Raw genomic sequence first — 8,739 nt, forward strand, 5'->3', positions numbered from 1 at the left:
CCCACGGCTGGGAGGGAAGGTGCAGGTCCAGCTTGTTGGAAGTCTGTGAGGTCAGAGCTGAACACCTATAGCTTGTTGGAAGTCCATGAGGTCAGAGTTGAACACCTGTAGCTGCTTTGGCGCTGTTGTGGCTATAGGAAACATCTGTGTCTGGCAGGACACTGAAACAAAAGATAAAGTTGAGTATAGAGAAAATCCTGTAGGTATACATTGAAAGGTTTGGATTGATGAAGCTTGTACATGGGAACCTCTGTCTACCTGGAGGGACCTTTATTTACCCAGTCACTGGCAATTTTTAAAGAAGGCTTTGCTTTTGACTTGTCATTGAGGTGAGGTTTGGTTACAGAAGCATGTAAACTTAGAGGCCCTGTGCCAGCTGGCACTAAGTGTAGAAACCTGAAATTCTCCAGCCTGTCTGGAGGAATGGGCATCTGGGCGTCTCCCATTGGGGGCAGAGAAGTAGAGGAACCATATGCAAGGGAGGACCTTCCCATGAGTGAGCGAGCGAGCGTGTGCACAAGCGAGGGGGGGAAGAGGGGTGGAGGGGGTGTACCACCCAAGGGAGAGTGTGGCCGAAAATGAAAGTCAGCATAGAGGGTCAAACCTAGACAATTAAGGCTATGGCTGGGGGGGGGGGGTCCCTCAGTCTCAAAAGATAGTAGGAAGTTGCCAGAGTTTTGTGGTCAAGCTTCCCCTACCAAGAGAGGCATGTATGCTGAGAAAATGGAGTGAACTCACCAATCTAGCCAGTGGTTGCATGTAGTAAACAGTAGTCTGGTAGTCAAGAAAGGAAGTCCCAAAACCAGGGAAAGGGGAGGAGTCCCACCTTTTGAGATAGGCAATAACTGCAGTACTTATCTGGAGTCTAGTTGTCCTGAGAGGTAGATTTAGCCACTGAGTTCATATCAGAGACAGCCCCTGCTCCCCTTACTAGGCTTTCACTGAAAATGTTTTTAAAATAAATCTAGTTAAAGTGATTCTGCGTTCAACAAAGAGCAGTAGGCAGGTGGTTGAAGGATGACACAAAACTATAGTGTATTTTACAAAAACCCATCATTATAAAGTGCAAGTAGATCAAAGAACATCAAAGAAACCTCATCAATCTTACTGCCTATGGATTACTATTCTGTTACTGTTCTATATAGTTAATGAGTATTCCTTTTCATCAGTGACTAAGAGACGCATGTGTGTGTTAAGTCAGCATTGTGACTGGTATATTCTACTGGGGTCGAAATGATCTATATCATATATATGTATTATGAACTATCCAAATACAAATTTCAATAAGCAACCACAGAGGTGAAGTTACATTGAAAGATTGGCAAACACCTTACATACATATTTATAAAAAGACTGTTAGCAAATGAGCAGACAAACATAAACGGTACTGTGAAATATAAGTTACCTGTACTGTATTGCTACTTCCATAAGAGGGAAAGAAGCTGGGTGTTGTAATGGATGCTTGTAAGCCCTATAGCAGCAAGGGAGAGATAGACAAAAGGACATCCTAATCTACAAAGATAGCTTGGTGTAAGATGCTATCCCAAATAGGAAAAATAGAGAGAAGGTTGGGAAATATACTTTGGTGTATATTCAAATAAAAATGTCCAATGAAAAAATAGACTTTGTAAATTACATATGCAAACTTGTCCATAATCAGCATTTCCTATTTAATAGCTCTCAAGATATAATATCAAATGAATTTCCTTTATGAACTTATGCAAATTATGAAAAACCCACAAAAATTTAAAATATCAACTACAATAAAGATCTTTCTCAGCATTATTTCATGAAAATGAGCATATGAAATATTTAATTCAAATAGTATGAATATTAATTTATAATATTTACAACTTACTAGCATGAAAATAAAATAAATATTGGAATGAGATGTTTCTAAAATGCTTTATAAAAAGAAAATACTCCAACCAAGGACTATTCATGGAGATAACTTAGAACCCCTGCACAGATGTACCACATAACAGTTCAGTGTCCAAGTGGGTTACATAGTAATGGGAAGAGGGACTGTCTCTGACATAATCTGATTGGCCTGCTCTTTGATCACCTCCCCCGAGGGGGCAGCAGCCTTATCAGGCCACAGAGGAAGACAATGCAGCCACTCCTGATGATCTGATAAACTAAGATCAGAAGGAAGGAGAAGAGGACCTCCCCTATCAGTGGACTTGGGGAGGGGCATTCGTGAAGAAGAGGGAGGGAGGGTGGGATTGGGAGAGGAGGAGGGAGGAGCTTATGAGGGGATATGAAATGAATAAAGTGTAATTGATAAAAAAATAAAATAAATAAAAAGAAAATAAAAATGGGTCTTTATGTCTTTCAGAGAGAAAATGGGTACTCTGAAATATATACCTAACTGTTCAGGAACTACAAGTTAATAGGACAGATGAGAGCTTAAAAGCTTTCTAACTGCATCCTTCACATCCTTGTTCCTGAGGCTGTATATCATTGGGTTCAGCATGGGGATGATGATTGCATAGAAGACAGAGGCCACCTTGACAAGAAGCCAAGAACTTTTTGTAGCGGGAACACAGTAGAGACAGATGATAATGCTATGGAAAATGGTGATGGTAGTGAGATGAGAGGCACAGGTGGAGAAGACTTTGTAGCGTCCCCCAGTAGTAGGCATTTTCATGACTGTGATGACAATGGAAACATAAGAGGTGAGAATAATCATCAGACTGCTTAGCTCATTCAAAGTAGCAAAGATGAAAATGACCTTTTGACTTATGTAGGGATCAGAGCAGGCTACAGGCACAATGGCATCATGCTCTCACGCAAAGTTATTTATAAACTTGGTTCCACAGAAGAACAAAGTCAACATAAAGTGTATGAGTACAAATGAACATATTATACTTCAGGAGTATGATGCAGCTACCAGGGAGCAGTAGAGCTTCTGAGACATAGCTACCATGTAGAGGAGGGGATTGCACACTGCCACAAACCTGTCATAGGCCATCACTGTCAACATGAAGGTTTCTGTCACAACAAATATGCATGCGAAGAAGAATTACATGACACAGCCTGTGAAGGAGATCCTGCTGTCTTCCACAATCAAGTTTTCTAAGAGCTTTTGTGTGACGACAGTAGAGTAAGAGATTCACACAGGACAGATGACTAAGAAAGAAGTCCATGGGTGTGTGGAGCTTGGGGTTGAGCCTGATGATGGCATCATGCCCAGGTTCACGGTGACTGTGTATATGATGAGGAACAGGAGGAAGAGGGCCACTTGGAGGTGTGGGTACTCTGAGAAGCCCACGAGGATGAAGGTCACCGCAGACATCAGGTTTTCATGGATACTATGGAGAAAAAAAGGAGGGGACAATCTGTCAAAGTCAGAACTAGTATTTGTAATAGAGAAGAGGATGAAATAAGTATTTTAAAGTCTGATGATTACTATAAAATATGACTGAAAAACAGGTTCATTTTGCAACATTCTATTTATATAACACGGCTGCTAGGAATATTTTCAGCTTAAAGGGGTAAAAAGATAATTAGAGCAGAATTAGAGAAGTCAGATTTTACCAACACATATTTCAAATGAAAGGGGCCCCTACTACCATGAACAGCTGAATTCCTGAGAATGGCCCCTCTAACCCTAAACATGAATTTGAAAGCATAAAACCCGTTATTTTGTAGTAAATAGACTTCGCCATTGCCTCCAGCTTTTTAAATTATATTCCACCCCTATTAATCAAAACTTACAGTAAAAATATGAAAATATGGTACCCATTCCACTGGATAAGATATTTTAAAAAAGAAGAAAAGAAAGGAGGAAAAGGAGGATGAGGATTAAGAGGAGGAGGAAGAAGGAGAAAGGGAGAAGTGGTAAGGAGAAGAAAGAAAAGTAAGTAAATGTTAACCTTGTGCAAATATAAATTTGGTTTTGGCTTTTTTTTCCTATTTATTTATCCTATGTATTGTTTGCACTTGAGTAACATAATTGGAACATTTAAAATACCTACATTGTGGCAATGTATAAAATATTTTTTTATTTATTTTGAACTGACTTGAATTTTAAAGGTATGTTCTTTGGCTAGTGTTAATAGCCAAATATAATTCATGATAATCTGATCAGAGAAAAATGTATGTTGGGCTTGCAGTGTTGCAATAGTATGAAAGCAATTTAAATGCAAGGTTTTCCTTTTTTATTACAATGTGTTTAGAATATAAATAAAAGACGTAAAATGTTAAAAAAAAAGACCCAAGAAGTATTTTGTTATTTTAATAATGTTTAAAGTATTTCCCAAGATAATTGTCAAAACAGAAAACTCTGAAAAATGAGTTAAGTACTCCAATTAGTTCTTCAAAGAGTTATTTGTCATTTCTTTAACAGTAAAACAATGATTTACCAGTATGACACCTTTAAAATTAATTCAATCTAGAAAGACATGTAAGTGGTCAAAAGCCTTTCTGCTCTTTTGGGGACCTGTGTTCAGTCCTCAGCACCCATGACTGGAAGCTCACAGCTCCAGGGAAGAAAACAGACTCTCCTGGCACCCATCATCTCCCAAACATGTGACATATATTTATGAAGACACAAGCATACATATGTACAAAATAAAAATAAATCTTACAAGTGAAATGTCTCTACCTAGAATCCCTACACAGATGTAACCCATGGCAGCTCAGTCTCTAAGTAGGTTCCCTAGTAATGGGAACATGGACTGTCTGTGACATGAACTCAGTGGCTGGATCTTTGATCACCTCCCCCTGCTGGGGGAGCACCCTTACCAGGCCACAGAGGAAAACAATGCTGCCAGTCCTGATGAGACCTGATAGACTAGGATCAGATGGAAGGGGAGGAGGACCTCCCCTATCAGTGGACTCGGGGAGGGTCAAGAGTGGAGAAGAGGGAAGGATGGTAGGATTAGGAGAAGATGAAAGAGGGCTACAGCTGGGATACAAAGTGAATAAAGTGTAATTGATAAAAAATTAATTAATGAAGTAAAACATCAGAAGGTGAATTTATTATAAACTTAATATAGTGTAAAATATAGTATGATATATAGGAGACACACAGTTTAAGTAGTATACATCAACATTTGTGACAATTTAGCTCACAGAGAGTTATCTGCAGGTTTACACTCTTAGAATAAAATAGAACAAAATTTTCCTCCTGAACTATGGTGTAGATGCCTCGGAATATTATCTGGACACTCAATCAAAGAACAAAACATTTTCTTTCTATTCTCTTACACACTTGGACTACCTTTTCAGAGAATTACTATAGGCTTTGACCCAGAGAAACAATCTTGGAAAAAACCACAATCAATTGCTGAACAGTCTTCAGCAACAATAATCAATTTTCATCAGCAGCGCTGCATTCACCCTTGCCTCACAGATACACACAGATACACCACTTAAAACCTAAATGCTCCTCTCAGCATGACTCAAAAAAGTAGTTTACAGTGAATAGTAGTTAACGAAGACTCTCATGACTCCTCCAGCTGCTGAAAATAATGGACTGATGACTGCTGAGCCCTGAGCATGTTGTTGGTAGCACACCCTGCAAGGATCAGGAAGATGGAAAGGAAAGATTATTAAAAATATTGCTTTTGTCTTTTCTTTTTTCTGATGCCAGATTTTACATAGCCAGCTGTGGCCTTCAAATAACTATGGGGCCATATGTTTCAGCAAACTTTGGACTCAATTAAGAATGGATTTGTAATCCTGATTTTCCAATCTCACCTTTCAAATTCTAAGAGTATTGATTTATGTCACCATACTATACTTGAAATTTTAATTTTACAGAGAAAACTGTTGGTCTCACTTACCTGCAAAGAGTTATGATAACTTAGATTTTATTATTTTTGAGCATAAGTTTCTTTCTTTCTTTGATGCACAGAAATAGCCCCTAGAAAGCCATAAAAGCATAATACTGTATTACTTAAGGATTTTCCTTAACCAAGAAAATGAGATTTAAAGTTGTTGGGATCCACAAATCTGGTTTCCCCTTGAAAAGAATACTAAGGTCCTCATTCCTTCATTCAAATGGAGTGACAGAACTGAATCAACTCACCTAAATACAGAGGGGCCTGAGTGATGCATTTACTAGAATTCTCCATTAAGATTAAGGAGTTATCAAAATCTTCCTGCTTACTACTTAATAAATAAAAATAGTCCTTGAAGAATTTTCATCAGCAGTATATTTAGTGAATGTTTTAAATGAAGTTTAGCCACTTATTTAGAGAAACTCAAAATACTAGACCAAATGTTGTATTTTTAAATACTGGTTACAAATTTGGTATAAATATATGTTTCAAGGCCTTGGGGTCCAAGGGATTTTCACTGAAAATTTGCCTGGGAGGATACAGTTTGAGCAATTAAAGGTAAGACTGTCCCATGTGATTGTATGTTACATCCAAAAGCCCTAGGGCATTTGTACTATCAACTGTACTCTATAATCGCTTTTAGTAGATAGATAGATAGTGAAAATAGATATAATGTATATAAATATAGAAATAACAAAATTATACAGGGAAAAGATATCATAACAGTGGTTTCATCATGTATATATATGATATGTATATATATGTACATATGTACATATGTATATATATTTATACATGATGAAAATGACTTTGTGGCTAATGTAAGGGTCAGAGAAAGCTACAGCAACAGTGTCTGTATGCTCACACACAAAATTATTTTACAAATTTATTTCCATAGAAGAACAAAGATAACAGAAATTATATAAATATAATGAATGTATTATGCCCATGAGTACGATACTCCATTACTAGGATTCCTCATTAGGATCACTTTAATAGATTCCAAGAAGTTTTCACTGCACTGTTTCCGAACCACAATCCCCCCAAATCCTCAGTTCCAGCCATATCTTCCCTTACGTCAGTCACCCTCCATTCAGCCATCCACTATTGATCATTCCTGCACCTGTTATCACCCCTGCTCAATACACACATAAAATCTTTTCTATTTCTACTACACAGGAAGATCCACAAGTCCTCCTTATAGCTCTTCTTTTCACCTAACCTCTCTGGGTATATGGACTGTATCTTGGTTATCCTTTACTTAATGGCTTATATTCACTTTTAAGCAAATACAAAGCGTTTTGTTTTTCTGTGTCTTGGTTGTCTCATTCAAGATGATTTTTTTTTCTAGTTGCATCCATTTGCTTGCAACTGTCATAAACTTACCTTAAAAAAGGTTATGTAAAACTTCATTATGTAAATGTACCATACTTTGTTCATCTATTTTTCTGTTGAGACACATTTAGTTTTTTTGTTTTGTTTAGTTTTTGTTTTTGTTTGTTTGTTTGTTTGTTTTTCAGTTTCTGGCTGTTGTGAAAAATCTGTAATGAACATGGATGAGCAAATGTCCTTTTGATAGGATGAAGCTTCCCTTGGGTATATGCATAAAAGTAGTACAGCTGGGTATTGAGGTAGATCAATTCCAAATTTTATGAAGAAATTTATATTGAATTCCATAGTGATTGTCCAAGTTTTCACTCACACTGGCACTAGAGGATTATTTCCCTTGCTCCAAATTCTAGCGAGCATAAACTGTCATTTGTGTTAACAAACTTAGTCATTCTGACTGTAGTAATATGGAATGTCAAAGTAGTTTTGATTTGCATTTCCCTGATGGATAAGGATGTTTATCATTTGTTTAAGTGTTTCTGAGCCATTGGAGATTCCGCTATTGAGAATTTACCTTTTTTTTTTTCACTCTTACCTTTATTTGATTCACATTGTTTTTTTTTAATTTTTTATTAATTACACTTTATTCATTTTGTATCCCCCCATAAGCCCCTCCCTCCTCCCTACCCGGTCACACCCTTCCCTCCCATTTCTGCATGCATGCCTCTCCCCAAGTCCACTGATAGGGGAGGTCCTCCTCTCCTTCTTTCTGATCTTAGTCTAACAGTTCTCATCAGAAGTGGCTGCATTGTCAGGGTTCTAGGTTATCTCCATGAATAGTCCTTGGTTGGAGTATGAGTCTCTGGGAAGTTCCCTGTGTTCAAATTTTCTTGTTCTGTTGCTCTCCTTGTGGAGTTCCTGTCCTTTCCAGCTCTTACTACTTCCCACTTCTTACATAAAATTCCATTCACTCTGTCCATCAGTTGGCCATCAGGCTCAGCATCTGCTTTGACAGTCTGCACGGCAGAGGCTTTCAGAGGCCCTCTGTGGCAGGTTCCGAGGTTGTTTCCTGTTATCTTCTTCTGGCTTTCAGAGGCCCTCTGTAGCAGGTTCCTAGGTTGTTTCCTGTTTTCTTTTTCTTCTGATGTCCATCCTCTTTGCCTTTCAGGATGGGGATTGAACATTTTATTTAGGGTCCTCTCTTTTGCTTAGTTTGTTTAGATGTACAGATTTTAGTGGGATTATTCTATATTGTATGTTTATATGAGTGAGTATATACCGTGTGTGTCTTTTTGATTCTGGGACAACTCACTCAGGATGATCCTTTCCAGGTCCCACCATTTACCTGCAAATTTCATGATTTCCTTGTTTTTCATTGCTCAGTAATACTCCATTGTATAGATGTACCACAGTTTCTGCATCCATTCTTCAGTTGAGGGGCATCTGGGCTGTTTCCAGCTTCTGGCTATTACAAATAAAGCTGCTACAAACATGGTTGAGCAGATGTCCTTTTTGTGTACTTGAGCCTCTTTTGGGTATATGCCTAGGAGTGGTATGGCTGGATCTTGAGGAAGCGCTATTCCTAGTTGTCTGAGAAAGTGCCAGATTGATTTCCAGAGTG

General features: G+C 38.1%; 1 pseudogene; it reads right to left on the reverse strand.

Annotated features, from left to right (window-relative positions):
* Positions 1–2,389: 2,389 nt before the first annotated feature.
* Positions 2,390–6,066, reverse strand: LOC129677765 (olfactory receptor 5D13-like; annotated as a pseudogene).
* Positions 6,067–8,739: the final 2,673 nt, after the last annotated feature.

Source organism: Psammomys obesus, unplaced genomic scaffold (assembly GCF_907164565.1).
Source record: "Psammomys obesus unplaced genomic scaffold, mPsaObe1.curated_primary_1811, whole genome shotgun sequence".
In the NCBI taxonomy this organism is placed as follows: Eukaryota; Metazoa; Chordata; class Mammalia; order Rodentia; family Muridae; genus Psammomys; species Psammomys obesus.